Raw genomic sequence first — 16530 nt, forward strand, 5'->3', positions numbered from 1 at the left:
AAATTGCAGAATCATTTGCAGGAAACAAATGCTCATAAAACCTAACATTTCTGGAAACAATTATTTGTTTGGATTGAATATCATATAATCTATAACCTTTAGTATTTGATGGATAACCTAAAAAAATACACTGAGTAGCTCTAGGGGAAAATTTTGACCTGTTATGTGTTAAAGTTGAAGCATATGCAAGACAACCAAAAACTTTTAAATCCTGAAAACTTGGAGTCTTTTTATACAAAATCTCATAAGGAGTTTTATTATCTATGACTGGTGAAGAAACCCTATTAATCAAATAAACAGAATGAGATATGCAATCAGACCAAAAATGTAAAGGCAAAGATGCTTGAAATTTAAGTGATCTTGCAACATTTAAAAGATGCTGATGCTTTCTTTCTACAACTGAATTTTGTTCAGGGGTATAAATACAAGTTGTATGATGAATAATACCTTTTGAATCATAAAAATTAGGCATATGAAACTCAAGTCCATTGTCAGTTCTAATACATTTCACTTTAGTATTAAACTGAGTATTAACATATGAACAAAAATTCTGCACAATCATCCTTGCATCAGACTTAGCTTTTAATAAAAACACCCATGTGAACCTACTTTTGTCATCCACTATTGTTAGAAAATACCTATGTCCATATAATGAATAAGTCCTAGCTGGACCCCAAATGTCAATATGCAATAAATCAAAACAATCACTAACAACAGATTGACTAATTGGAAAAGATAACTTCTTTTGTTTTGATAGATGGCAAAACTTACAATGACTATCATTAGGAATTTTGATAGAAGAATCAATATTTTGCAAAGTTTTTAATCTTGAATTAGCTAAATGTCCTAATCTAAAATGCCACAAAGTTTCAGCATTAACAGAAGTAGCCAGAGTATGATTTACATCAAAAATGTGTTTCTCAGCAGAAACATGATTCACAGCAGAAGTAGTTTTATCAGAAACATGAAATTGATCTTTATCTAGATAATAAAGTCCTTGCTTTTGTTTAGCTAATCCAATCATCTTCCATTTCATTATGTCCTGTATGATACAAAGATTTTTATAAAGAAATACACAATAATCATACTTAGCAGTTAACTTACTAGTTGAAATTAAGTTAAAAGAAAACAATGGAACATACAGGACATCATGTAAAATGAAATCTTCACTAAATTTAACTATGCCAATATGAGTAACTTTTATTTTTTGAAAATTAGGCAAAGTAACAAACATGTCATGCACAACTCTATAAGAAACAAATTCAGACAAAGAACAGACTATGTGATCTGTTGCACCAGAATCAATTATCCAAGACATTTTACCAGGTTTTTCAACATATGAACAAGCAACAAAGTTATTAAAATATGAATATGAGAAGAAATGTGTACCTTCATTGCTGTGTCCTACAAAATTTGTTGAGACAGTATTAATTCTGGGAGATGATGCAATCATAGCTGAACTCATATTATTGTTATTTTGTTGCAGCATGTTCATTAATTGATTATACTGATCTTGTGTGATAGGAGGAGCAGCATTACTAGAATCATAAAACTGCATATGTGAACCAGAATCTTGCATGTTCTGATTATTTAAACCAGTAACTTGTACATTTGTACCAGCCTTCTCATTATTTGCAAACTCATATCCAGCCTTCTCATTATTAATAAACTCATTCTGCTCAGACTGTATTTGATCACAGTAATAATTCCCTTGTTCATCAGTAGTAACCACCTCTCCTACTTGATTCACATAAGTTTGTGGTCTAATTCTAGGCTTGTATCCTGGAGGATACCCATGCTTTTTAAAGCAAATATCAATAGTATGCCCAGACACTCCACAATGACTACAAACTGGTTTATTATTATTGAATGATGGATAAAACCTTCTATTCTGTCCCCCCTGAGGTCTAAAACCATTGTTACTTGTACTACCAAAACTTGTCATAGCTGGTCTAAAACTTCTACTATTATTAAAAGAAATAAAGGCAGGTCTTCCTTGATAAGAACCACTACCCTGAGTAGCAAAAACAATTGGATCCACAATTTGATTTATATTACTAGAAATACCAGTTTGTCTCTCATGTTGTAAAGCTAAGGAAAAAACTTTGTTTATCTTTGGTAAAGGATCTAACATCAAGATTTGACTCTTAACAACAGAAAAATTTTCACTTAATCCTTTAAGAAACCTAATCACATAATCCTCTTCTTGAAATTTTTTAACTATCTTTAAAGATTCACATTGACATTGTGGAACACATGAACAAGTTGGTACAGCCCTGAGATTAACATATTCATCCCATAAAATTTTCAGCTGAGTAAAATAATCTGTGACTGAAAGATTATTCTGTTTATACGCATAAATCTCTTCTTGAAGTTCAGAAACTCTAACTGCATTACCTTGTGAAAAACGATCATAAAGATCCTTCCAGACTTCCAATGCACTATCTAGCCATAAGATACTCTGAGCAATAGATGGTGACAAAGACTTCAAGATCCAAGATAACACCATTGTATTACATCTTTCCCAAACTGGAAAAATTGGATCATCCTTAGCTGGTGCAATTATGCTACCATCAACAAACTTGAGTTTATTTTTAGACAAAAGACACATTCTCATAGACCTGAACCATGAATGATAATTTTGTCCATTCAATGGTGGAGAAACCAGAATCAAAGAAGGATTTTCATTAGGATGGAGATAATACGGACTTGATGGATTTTCTGAATCTAAAAATGACATTGTTAGGGTTTTCAAGAAATAGAAAGATTATGAATCAGAATATAAGCTTTTATGATTGAATGATTAAAGATTGTAAAAGAAGACTGAATAAATCTGAGAATGAAAAGAAAAACAAATTGATTAAGATTGAGATTGAAGATTGAGATTGAGAATAAGATTTGAGTATTCGCAGGTGAAGCTTTTAGAAGAAGAATTGCTCTGATACCATTTCAGAATTAAGAACAAGAAGGATTAAAGAAGATGAGTAATTCTCATTAAAAAATCAAGAAAAGAATTACAACGCATATAAATAGGGAGCAGACTTTAACATGTGTCATTCCCTTATTGCTTGTAATGTAAAATACACAACGGCTATAAACAAAACGGTATCGTTTTGTTTAATTTGTTATAATAGCTGTTTATAAACAAAACGGTATCGTTTTGTTTAATTAGCTGTTCTAACATATTGTAACAGACTTCATTAAACAACTTCTAACTGATTTCTTCAATCTTGAGAAGCTGAGCTGATCTTGATTATTTCTTGATCTAATAATTGCCTCATTCATCCAAAAATATTTCATCTTTTCGACGTTTGCTGCTTATATGATAAACTCTTAAAATTATTAATTTTATCTTAATTTTTAATTTTCATTTTAAATTGTACCTAACATTTTAAAATTTGACTTTTACCACTCAAATTTTTTTAAATGTGTCCTCCATATTTGACATATAGTCTAAATAGGCCACTAATGAGAAAATAAATTCAAATATGTCCTTTGTTTTGATTTTGAAAAAGTTAAAAATATTAGTTTTATTTGTTTTCAGTTTTTTTAACCTAAAAAATTTCAAAAAAGTAAATTTGTAATAAATTATTGCTTAAATATTATAAATTCAAATTTCATTTTTTATTTAAAAAATAAATTTGAAATTAATGAATTTAAAAATAAAATTTGAATTGTAAATTTGTAAAATTATACCATTTTTTGTGACTTTTTAAACACTAAAAGCTTACTAAGTTTATGTGTCAATTATGAAAGACATATTTAAAAAAAAATCGAGTGAAAAATCTAATTAGAAAAATGGATATAGCTAAAATTGATAATATTGAAATTTGGAATATAATTGAAAAGAAAAAAATAGAAAAATAAAATATTTTCAAATGATTAAATTTTAAGTTTTATAGCGCAATAATTAAATTTATATTAATGGACAAATAAATAAGAGTCATTTAATAAAAGAAGTATAGAACTATAATTAAAAAAATTGAGAGCCTTTAAAGAAAGGCCTAATTGTAAAAGAAGAAAGTTTATCTCAATAAAATACCAAGCGTTTACAGATTTTGTTAGTTATAATCAAACCTTTCAAAATTGGCTAGTTTAGTCCAATTTGGGATATTTGAAACCTTTTCAAGCCATTTGTGAATCAAATCGAAAAATTTATCATTCGTGAATGCGCTAAATTAGCAGATTTTGAATAATATGAGATATTTAAAACTTTTTCTAGCGAAATGCATTCAGGAATCCCTTAGTACATCGAGATGCTACGTTATTAGCCTCAATTGAGTTATAGGATTTCTTAGAAGATTTTTTCTTATTCTTCATTCTCCGAGCTAATTCAGTCAGAGGATACTCATCACTCTCATGATCTGATGGCTCTCCTACCTGAGCTATAGGTTCAGAACGTTCATTCTCAAAAATTGTAGAAATTGATGCTCATCCTTATAAGCCGATAACCCAGAAACAGACCCCTCACTCCCCTCATCCGACTGCTTATCACAGTGAAGGCCCTCTCAAGTCGAAGAACTTTCTTTTGACATACCTAGAAAAATGAGAAAGGAACCTGTCACAAGGCAAGGAATCCAAGGACAAACAAGATAGTTGAAAGAAAGTTTATAACTGGGAGATCGAAAAAAAAGGAAGACGAAAATAGAAAATCAAAGCGTCTAGAACACGATGAAACAAAAAGAAAAAATCTCAGGAAAAGAGAACATAAAAAAAAACAAATCCTTAGAGAATTGAGAAATAGACGCAAAAAACGTAAGCTTTGTTGTAACTGAAGCCTAATTCAATAACGAGACACTAATTCACCATTTTACAGTCAATTATCCGCTCACTCGAGATATCAAATACTTCTCATACTGGAAAAGCTGGCTGAGTGTCCTTTACTCAGCCAGCACACGTACGTAACGATCTTGAAAGGACCACAAGATATCTTTTGACATACCACTACTAGAAACAGAGAATTACCGACATAAATTTTTTGATTTAACGACGGATTTTAGCTTTTACCAACGGAAAATTTAATTTACCGACGAATTTCAGCCTTTAGTGACGAAAAAATCCGTTGGTAAAATACAGTTTTCTAGTAGTGTACAATGATATTTTCTGCGTAGCATGCACCTGACACACCACTCGAGGTATAACTGAATTGGCTACATAAGACAAACAGAAAAGTGGGTATCATAGAGAGTGAAGAGAAGAAGATTTGCACAGGTCGACTATATATATCACCTTATGGGCAAATCATAAGGTACTCTTTTTTTTTTTACACTCGATTTATTTCTTCTCTTCTCTTCACTTTCCTTTACTAAATTGACTTGAACGTCAGAGCGGACAATCGGTAAACTCCACCGACGTTTTTTATGATCTCTGTTTGCTTTTTATCCTCAGGTGAATCAAAGAGCTGTTCGGAGGTGATTTATCAGTTGGACTTAACATTCACGTTTTCGGCGTTATTTTGACGAGTTTGCTTCCATTTTCAAGTTCTGTCATCTAGGTTTTTGGATCCTAAATAATTTATCGGGTATCATTATATAGTTATTTTAAGGCCTAATTACTTAGAAAACCCCCACCTTATAATATTTTTTCGTTTATACCATGACCTAGGAAAAATTTCATTTGTACCCTTTTTTTGATTTTTCGTTTTCAACTCTACCCTAAAGCACTAAATTGAACTGTTTTTATTTAGAAAAAAGCTTAAAATAATCCTTCATTTTTTTAACTTATTTGTATTTTTTTAAATAGAAAAAAGATGATATAACCCTTCTATTTAATTATTTTTAATGTTTTCATCCTTTAATTAATTAAATTGTCAAAAAATAAAAGTTTGGAGTACAATTGAAAACAAAAAATCAAAAAAAGGGTACAAATGAACTTTTTCCTAGGTCAGGGTATAAACAAAAAAATGTTTAAAGGTGGGGTTTTTTTTAAGTAATTAGACCTTATTTTAATTATGGTAAACAAAACAATAGGTGAGATAGAAAAAATATTAAAATTGAAGAAAAAATAGGATAATAATTGAACAAGAGAGTGTGGTGTGGGCCTAAAGTTTAATGATGCTGGATTGAAATTGAAAAAAGAGAAAGAAGATAAAAGGGAGTTATTGTACTTTGTTTAAAAGAGTGAGTTCATGAATTAATAATATAATATGTAAGAGTTTTTCTATATTGAGCGCACAAACTCAGTATTATAGTGGAGATGCTGCTAGCAGGTCCTTGTCACTTATCCTTTTCTGAATGTAAATGCTAAGGCTACATTAACCGACTCCTGTCTATACTATTTATTATTGGAAAAATTATATCGGATCATATGATAAATTGACAACCAATCAAATAATTAATTACTACTTTTTACTATTTTTTTACATTATTCATTTTAATTTTGTTTCATTTTTTTCATTTTAAATTTTATACTATTTTTTTATTTTAACAATCTCGGCTGATTAAATGTTTTTTAATAGACTATACACCTATGTGTTAAAATAATTTATTTTTATATAATTCATTGATTCCTTAAACAATTATTTTTTAAAAAACTCATCATTATATCAAATAAAAATAAAAATTCATATTAATAAAAATTATAAAATATATGATTGGTTTTTTTAGCATTAATATTAAAAATGCAATTCCAATACAATGCTATAGTTTGTACTAAATTTAGCATCTCCTATATCATGTGTTAAATTTAACACAGATTATCAAAACTACAACACTCAATAGCGATTCATTATAAATCATACTTTTACCACAATTATTTTTTTACATTTATTATTTTAATATATTTTTTTCTTTTTCTTCATTTTATATTTTGTTTTTTTTAATTTTATAATTTCGATTTGACTTTTAATAGTATATGTCAATATAATAAAAAAAGCATAAATAATTTATTTTATATAGTTCATTCATTTTTATTTAGAATATCTAATTAAAAAAATTATCAAAAAATTAAAAATTAATAAAATTAAGAGGTAATTATCATAGTAATTAAGTATAACACGTTTTTTCAACTTTTTGCATAGGACAAAAAGTTAGAATGCTATGCTATCTATACATTTATCGCTCTTTCATGCTAAATTTAGCATAAAAAATAGCACTGCATCGGAGATGCTCTTATGTTTTATTTTTTATAATGAATGCATGACCTGAAAATGGAGTATGCCAATAAAAAAAGTTAGATTTGTAATTTTTTAAGTCAAACAATATTTTTTAATTTAAAAAATTAATTTGTAATATGATTGAAAATATTTTAATGAAATATAGATATTTATATAAAAATTCCTTAATTTTCTAACTTCTCTTTATTTTTTCTGAAAAGAAATTGACACTTTTTTTATGATTAATAGGACAGTATATATGTCAAAATAAAATGAAAGAAAATTAAAGCAACTAATTAAAGAGGAAATTTCTTATACTACACTAACTTTTATTTTATTTACAACTTTATATTATTTTTTTATTTTTATTTTTCTAAATTTTTATTACGAAAAATACCTTCTTTTTCTATTTAAATTCACGAATACTTTTTTTCACTTTTTAATGATTTATTCTCTTTTTTATAGATTTTTCCGGTGTTTTTTTTAGTATAACTATATTGTATTATAGTGTAATTATTGTATTTTTTAGTGTAACTATAATATTTTTATAATGTAACAATAGTATATCTGTGGTGTTTTTATATTGTTTTTATGATATATACCAATAAAACACTGCAAAAACACTATAAGCATTGCAAATGCACCATAGATATACTAGAAAAATAGCAGAAATACACCAAAAAACATAGATATACCCAAAACACCAAAAATACACTATAACGTAATTACATTATAAAAACACTGCAAATACACCATAAATCAATTCGTTCTTTACAAAATCAGTAACATTAAAATAAATAAACAAATATATGAATAAGAGAAAGACGAGATAATTAAAAAAATAATTAAACATTTTTATAAACAAAAAAATCATAAATGTACAATAATTTATTTACAAAATGTTTAGATCATCACAAAAAACCTAAAAACTTAAAAAAAATTAAAATGATGTCAAGAAATCCATAGCGCGAACGGAAGAGACAAACGAAAAAACGCGAACAAAAAAGACGAACAAGCAAAGCGATCAGAAGAGACGAAAAACCCATCGAAAGTAGACGAACGGAAGCGCGAACGGAAAAGTGAACATAAAAGACGAATGGAAAAACAATCGGAAAAGATAAACGGAAAATCAAACGGAAAAGAAAGAGAAATGATGGAGACCGGAATGTTATGAGCCGAGTCCTGTGGGATTGGCCCATCGAGACGAATCTCGAGACTCGTTGAAGAATCTGAATATGATTTTTTTATAATAAGTAAAATGAATATGATTTAACGCGTAAAAAATAAAAGAAATGCGAAAAAAGGCAAAACGCCACAAAAAGAAGAGAAATGCGAAAGAAAGGAGACAAAAATAATAATAAAAGGAATGCAAAAAAAAAGGCGAAACGCCTAAAGAACAAAAGGAATGTGAAAAACGCTTGAAAACAAAATGAAGACGAAACACTCAATAATAAAGGAAAACTCGCTCAAAAGGAGCAAATCTTAAAAAGGAAGGCAATCTGTAAAAAAAAATCAAAATCAAGAAATATCAACAAAATAAATTGAATGACATGAACTCAAAATAGGCATAAATACCCTTTGAGATCAGTGTATTTACGGAGGGGCTCGAAGGACTCATATATGTCTAAAAAGAATGAACAACAAGAACGAAGAGGAATAAACAAGAAACATAAAATCACTATCAACGAAGATCAAGTACTTGAAGACAAAACATAAAAAATCAAATGGAAAATAAGGAGTAAGGTATAAAGAAAAGACTCAACCGAATCCTAAACAAGAAAGGTTCAAAATCCAGAAAAAAAAAGAAAAGACTCGACCAAGTCCTAATCAAAGAAGATTCGCCCTATAAAAGATTCCACCCAAAAGAAATATGAAGCTTCTGCCAAAGATGAGCGAACACCCAAAGTAAGGGCTCGCCAGTACAAGGGCTTCGCCTATTGATAAAGATTCATCTAGTATAAAGTTTGACCAAACGATGAGGAGTCGCCATATAAATTTTGTCTATTAAAACAATAAAAAAAAGACAATAAGTCTCGCCAAGAGAATGAGCTTCGCGAAAGGGAATCGCCAAGGAGGATCTCGACAAAGAAAAAGAGAAAATAAACAAAAATCAATAATTTCAAAAGACCGATGAATCGAATCACAAAATTGATTGGAAATGAAAAGACAATTGAAGAAATTTAAAGAACACAAAGAAATCAATGCATGAACAACGGAATATCTAGAGATAAGATATCAAAATAAATCAAAGAGATTCATCAAGAGTGTCGCTAAAAAAAGAGGACTCGCCAAGGCGAAACTGAAATCAACAAGAAAAAGCTAAAAATCAAACAAGGAATAGATACCTAGACATTAGGTCACTTGCGGGGGCTAATGATGGAGACCGAAATATTATGGCCGAGTCCTGTGGGATTCCTCACCGAGACGAATCTCGAAACTTGTTGAAGAATCTGAATATGATTTAACACCGAAAATAAAGGAGATTCTAGAAGACCATTTTCTAGAATAATAAGAAACACATTCTTATCAGAAATCACATTTCTAAATAGATTTACACGTCAAATAGGAATCCTTTTCCTATTCGAATTATTATATTAAACAGGAGTCCCTTTCCTATTTAAAATCTATAAAGTATTTCCTCACGACCACTATATAAGGAGTTTGAAGTATGCCTAAAACACAATTCACAATAAATACAATTATTCTCTTTTAAGTTTAAACTGATTTAAGCATTGGAGAGCTAATCGTACAAACTGTCTGATTAACCATCTACACTGTTTTACAGGATTAACGCCGTCGAGACGCCCGGACATCAAGAAAAAAGAGGAAACTTTGAGAGAAAGAGAGATGAGAGAGAAAAGAAAGTATGACTATATAAATTAAAATAAGATAAAAAACTTTTATATATAATAGATATTTTTATAAATATGTTTGTTATTATTGTAGAGTGAAAAATTATGAAAAAATAGACAAATTTATCTATACTATATATAAAAGCACGGATGAGGGGGGGGAGGGGGGGGGGGGAACAGGCAAATTTATTGAATATTCCTTTTCAGTTTACTATTAAATAAAGGTTTTATAGTCATTAACAAATTAGTTATTTAATTAATCACTATTGTAATTAAAGTCCTAATTAGAATAGGTAGCTAAATTATCTCCAATTTAATTTTTAGTATGTAAAAAATAACTAAATTATCTCCAAATTAGTAGGAATACCTATTTTTTAGTTTGATTGAACTACAAAATTAAAATACTGCATTTAGTTAATATATTATTATTTAAATTTCTATCTTATTATTTTTAAAAATATTATTAATAAAATTAAGTTAATTATTTAATTATGGTTATTATAAAACCAAAAGAAGAATAAATTCAGTATGAAAAAAATTTAATAACCGAATATATATTATATACATAGATTATAATTATAACTAAATTAAATAAATATTATTCATGTGAATTGATTTAAAAAAAAAAATTTAAAATATTATATTTAATTCTAATAGAAATACTAATTAATTTAATATTGATCATAAATAAAATAAATTACTAATAATAATAAATTTAATTTATACATAGATTGACGAGTTACGTTACGAGCCACGTGTATAGCACGTAATGCGAAACTAGTTGTAAAAATATATCAAAACGAGGTATTTTAAAAATAATCCCCTAACTATATATGCATCCTAACTAAAAATAAACTGGCGACATGCATGAAGTGTAAATATGAAACTTCTTATTTTGAGTTGGCCATTAATTGTCAAAGGATCATTTTAACTGGCATGTTCCTAATTTTAAAATCAAACACAGTGAATGTAGATGAATATAGAAAAGGCCAAACGCATATTTAAGTCCCTGCATTATCACTTTTTTTCAGATTGAGTCCCTACACTAAAAAAGTGTAATATTCTTCCCTACACTATCAGAAATGTTTAATGCAAGTCCCTCCGTTAAATATCGTTAGCTCGTGTGTTACACGCATAGTTTGGTGAGAAAGGAAATAAAAAGCAGGTGATGACTAGGACATGTTAACTCAGCCAAATACATATTTGAGTCCCTACACTATAATTTTTTTTCAGATTGAGTCCCTGCATTACAATTTTTTTCCAGATTGGGTTCATACACTCAAAAACTTAAAATTCTTCCCTACATTATCAGGAATTTTTATTTTAAATCCCTATATTATATTTCATTGGCTTGTGTCTTACGCATATGGCCAAACACTGCGTTAAAAATTTTATTTTATTTTTAAAAAGTTTGGATAAGTCCACGTGATCCAAAATTCGAATATTTAACCATTTATAATTTAAAATGAGTCTAACTTAAAAAATTATTTTAATTGAATATGTTTATTTTAATTATTATAAAATTATTCTAAATGAATGCTTATTATTTTAGTGTAATGAAATAAAAATTATATTAATAAAAAATAATAAATTTTTAGCAAGTTACAAAAGGATAATGTAAAAAAAATCACGAACTTTACATATTTTTTTCATTTTAATCATATAGTTCATTTTCATGCACAAACTACCATTTTTTTCAAATTCATACACGGTGTTGAGATGTCACGGCTCTATTGGTGTAATTCGTTGAGGTGGATGTCATTTTACACCAATGAATGGCTGTCATCTCAGCACTGCGTATGAATTTCCAAAAAAATGTTAGTTTGTGCATGAAAATGACAAAATTTAAATTGTGTGATTAAAATGAAAAAACATGTAAAAATTTGTGATTTTTTTTGACATTAACCCAAGTATAAATAAACAACATACTAAATAACTTTGAATACATTTTTAATAATAAAATAAATTTAAAAAATAAAATGAAAATCGTCATTTATTTCTAATAATTTTATAGCAACCAAACTTGTTCCATAGTTGTGAATTTAATAATTTATTTTATCAAATAATTTTTTATTACCTTTCTATTAATTTAAATTATTTAATAATTTTTTTAAAATTTAAGCCTAATATATATAAATTCATAATATATATAAATTCATACCCACAATAATGATTATTAATAATGGCACCGTACAAATAAAAAAATTATTAAATTTCAAAATAAAATATTGGCCAAACACATATTTGAGCCCTTACATTATAATTTTTTTAAAATTGAGTCCCTACACTCAAAATTATAAAATGCTTCCCTACATTATCAAGAAAGTTTAATGTAAGTCCCTACGTTACGTTCCGTTTGCCTTCCGTTAACTCGCAGTGTCAGAGGGACTTGCATTAAACATTCCTGATAGTGTAGGGAAGAAAACTACACTTTTTTAATGTAGGGACCCAGTCTAGAAAAAAGTGATAGTGCAGGGATCCAAATATGCGTTTAGCCTATAGAAAATCAAACACAGTAATTTCTATATCCATCTACATTCACTGTATTTGTTTTTATTTTATTTTTATAATACAATTTTTTATATATTTGATTCAAGTAAAAATAATTTTTGAAATGATAAATTAAATAATTTAGAAACAGTTTAAATATTAATTTTTTCTATATAATTATAAAGTTATATTTATTTGACTAAAAAATCCAGCTTGTACAGTTCAGCTAGAATTTTACTCGTTTATCCTAATTCTCAATTCCAGTTAACTAAGTTCAATTTTCTTTTTTTTTTAATTTTGAATTGGAATTTCGAAGTTAAAATTCTTTTAAAACTCGAGTCCAAGTTGAACGTAATAAGAATTTAATAACCAAGTTTTAAAATCTAAATCCTCGGCTGGTTTCAAAAGTGATTATATCTATATTATAATTGGTAAATCATGGAACATCTGCCCTTATAGCTCAGTGGTAGAGCGTCAGTCTTGTAAACTGAAGGTCCGTAGTTCGATCCTGCGTGAGGGCATTTTTAAGTCATTCATCTTTTTTTTTATTTTGTTCTTGGGCTATTTAAAATCTAATATGAATTCGTGGATTAGCTTAGTGTGCATAAAACTTGAGAAAGATTAAAATTAGGCCTAATTACTTAAAAACCACTTATCTTGTAATTTCTTTTCATTTATACCATGACTTAGGAAAATTTTCAATTGTACCCTATTTTTGATTTTTATGTTTCATCTCTACCCTAATGAGTTGAATTAACCTATTTTATTTTAAAAAAGAGTATAAATTTGTCCTTCATTTTTAACCTATGTTCTAATTAAACGTTAATGTTAATTATTTATATATCTTGTTTTTAATATTTTCATCTTTAAATTGATTAAATTATCAAAAAATTTATTTTTGGGGTACAAACGAAACATAAAAATCGAAAATAGGGTACAATTGAAAATTTTCCTAATTCATGGTATAAATGAAAAAAAGTTATAAGGTAAGTGGTTTTTAAGTAATTAGGCTTTAAAATTATTGGCTATTTTGGGAGTGGAATGTTACTATTCTCACACTGAAAAATAAGAAAAAAGATTGAGTTGGAATTATTCCATTCACCACCCAATCATGTATAGGGAATATAGTTTGGGCTTGACCCAAAGGGCTTATCATCCCCCACAAACCACATTTTCAATCTTTTCGGGTTGAAACTCTATTAGGTTTGCCCATTAATAATCTTTATTGTTGTTTTAAATGTTAAAAAAATGATAAATAATAGATAAGAGAATTTATATACTTCAGTTTTTCTAAACACCAAAAGAATATGTAGGAGATTTAACTTTTGATTAAAAATTAAATTCAAGCTTTTTTATTTTGTTTTTTCAAATTACCTTGTTTTAAAGTATTACTTAAGTTTTTTTAAAATCGTATGAAACTAAAATTATAAATCAGAATCGAACTCATAAACCAGACAAGTGGCAGTTTAGAGCTGATTCCATTTCTATAGAAATCGTGAAACGTGGCCATTTCAATATCTAAGTGTTTGATAAAAATATGAAAAAACAGTCAACTCAATTCTTTTTTTTAGTGCCGAGGACTCACTCTATTGAGCCGAAATTTAATATTATTGTCAAATCTCGAGATGTGAACCGCCCGCAAGCCCACATACCTGGTAATTTCGGGCTATAATGGCCAGCAATCCAACCTCAACCACTCCATATTAAAAAATGGCGTAGCTGAAGTTCGTACCCGAAACCTTTGACGCCCAGATAGCTGAAACTTTGACCGTTAGAACAAATCTGTGCGGGCTTAGTTAACTCAATCTTAACTCACATTTCAGAGTCATACAAGTATATTTTAACTTTTTTGGATCAATTATATATTAAAACTTGTGTTTTCGAGATCAAATAAATTAAATAATTTATTTTTTATTTTATTAGTTAATTAGATCTCCAAACTCTCCCAATTAATTAGGTCAATTAACCCGCAAATTGTATACCTCAAACAAAAATTTATTTGACCTTGATATATAAATTTGAAAAATTTAATGACTAAACTGATCTATTTGACCCCAACATACAAGTTTACAAATCTAACTAATTCAAAAAAATATACACTATTTCAATTTTGAGATATAAATTTGAAGGCCGAATTAACCCTTTGTTCGATAAAATACATAATTAGTCGTTGTTAGCTTTTTATACCTTGAACAAGTATCGATATAAAATCTAAATGCTCAAAAACTTTCAATCAATGCAGTAGGGTCAAAATTGCATGTACACAAATGCGTTATCGCCTTTCGGCGTCTCTTTTCTTCGGTAACCTCCGAAGCGCTCACATTAAGCCCCAAATTCATCGATTTTCACGAATTTAACCTGAAATACTCAAACACAATAATAAAAAACCAAAATAGTTGAATTCTAACGATAAAAGTGCAATAGAGAGATCGAAATACACATAAAAATAGGAGAATTTCTACTCCTATCATTCCCCCATTGCGGTCCGTTTCTCACATATTTACTTTCATATCCAATAACAATCTATTCCATTATCCTCTTAAAGATAATGTAAAAATGCATCGAAATAAAATAGTTATGTAGAAAGTGTAATATCCCGTAAAATTTTGAATTTATTTTGTTATTTTCCGACGTGGTTCCGGATGTGTTTTGAAGAGTATTTGAAGTTTCGTAAATTATTGGTGGTTCGATTCATCTTTGGTTCGATTTTGAGTTTGGTTCTCGGTTCCCTTGGGTCTTGGTTCAACCAAATGGTTGAACCAAGGAATAAACCAGGTCTCGTAAGAGACCTGATGAATTCCCGTACAGTCTCGTACGGGACTGTGCCTGTCCCGTACGGGACTGTGCAAATTTTGCACTGGTCTCGTACGAGACCAGGCTGTCCCGAACGAGAACTCAGCATTTTTGCTGAGTCTCGTTCGAGACTTGTAACGGCAGTTTGGGAGGCTTGATTTCTGCCATTACTGTTTTGATTTCCTTCCCTTTTTAGCTGATTTGATTCCTCATTTTCCTTTCCTACAAATTCAGAAAACTCTTGCTTCCATTCTCTTCGTTTTTCTCCATAATTTTCACCTCCAAATTCTGCTCCAAACTCAGCCCCGTGGTAAGTGTTCTTGACCATTTTTCATTTCAGAATTCAGCTTTGAACATACTTTGGTTTTCTGATCCGTTCGTTTTCGTTTCTAGATCAAAACTGAAACCGTTAAATCTCAGGCGTTCTAGACTCGTATACCTTCGATTCTACTCATTCGCTTCGCTTAACGGTACGCCGTTGATCTCGTTCTATTGCCGTTCGGTTTACCGCTTTTGTTTGTGTATTTTCTGTTTCATTTTTGATGCTTACTGCCGATGGGTTTCCTTCTTGTTGCCATGATTTTGATTGTTTGGAAGTTATAGATCTCTTGGGTAATTGTTAGTTTATGATTTCATGGAGTTACCACTCTGTTTTCCATTTTTGTGTTAAGGGTTGGGTTCGGCAGTTAACATTGATGTTTGATTCTCCTTGTTAAATGATTATGGGTGTGTAGAAATTGTGTTATGTTGATTTGGATTGATTTATGGCTATTAGGTTGTTTTGGTTTGATGAGGATTGAAAAATGGTCTTAGTTCAGAAGCATAAAAATGGTGAATCGGTTTTGGCGGGTTCCTTTTGTTTGAAAGGAGGAAGATGGTGAAAAGACTCCTTTGATCACTCAATTGTTTTGCCTAAATCAAATAAATTCCTTAAGTTAAACTTTACCTATTGATTTGATAATACTTTGGATTTTGTTATAATTTATAAGTGATACTTGTAAACGATATTTTTATAATCTAAGTTAAACATAATTACTCGGGTAATTGTATTATATTCGTATGTCAATTTAACACGAAAATGGTTAAATTTCAATTTAGTCCCTAAACGAGTTTTATAACTTATTTAAATAAGTTTTTGGTTGATAACTTCATATTTTGTTTTAATTATAAAACAAGAGCTATTAGATTGTATTTGGATATCGAATTAGCTAAATTACAATTTAGTCCCTAAATGGCAAAAGTACAGTTTAGTCCCTAATTGGCTAAAGTGCAATTTAGTCCCTAAACTTTTATTTGACTTAT

General features: G+C 28.8%; 1 non-coding gene across 1 annotated transcript; it reads left to right on the top strand.

The window, feature by feature from the left end:
• The first annotated feature begins 12884 nt into the window (after window positions 1-12884).
• Window positions 12885-12956, top strand: TRNAT-UGU (transfer RNA threonine (anticodon UGU)). Its single transcript has one exon. It is a non-coding gene; the product is annotated as a tRNA-Thr (tRNA).
• The last annotated feature ends 3574 nt before the right edge of the window (window positions 12957-16530 follow it).

Source organism: Mercurialis annua, linkage group LG3 (assembly GCF_937616625.2).
Source record: "Mercurialis annua linkage group LG3, ddMerAnnu1.2, whole genome shotgun sequence".
Classification (NCBI taxonomy): Eukaryota; Viridiplantae; Streptophyta; class Magnoliopsida; order Malpighiales; family Euphorbiaceae; genus Mercurialis; species Mercurialis annua.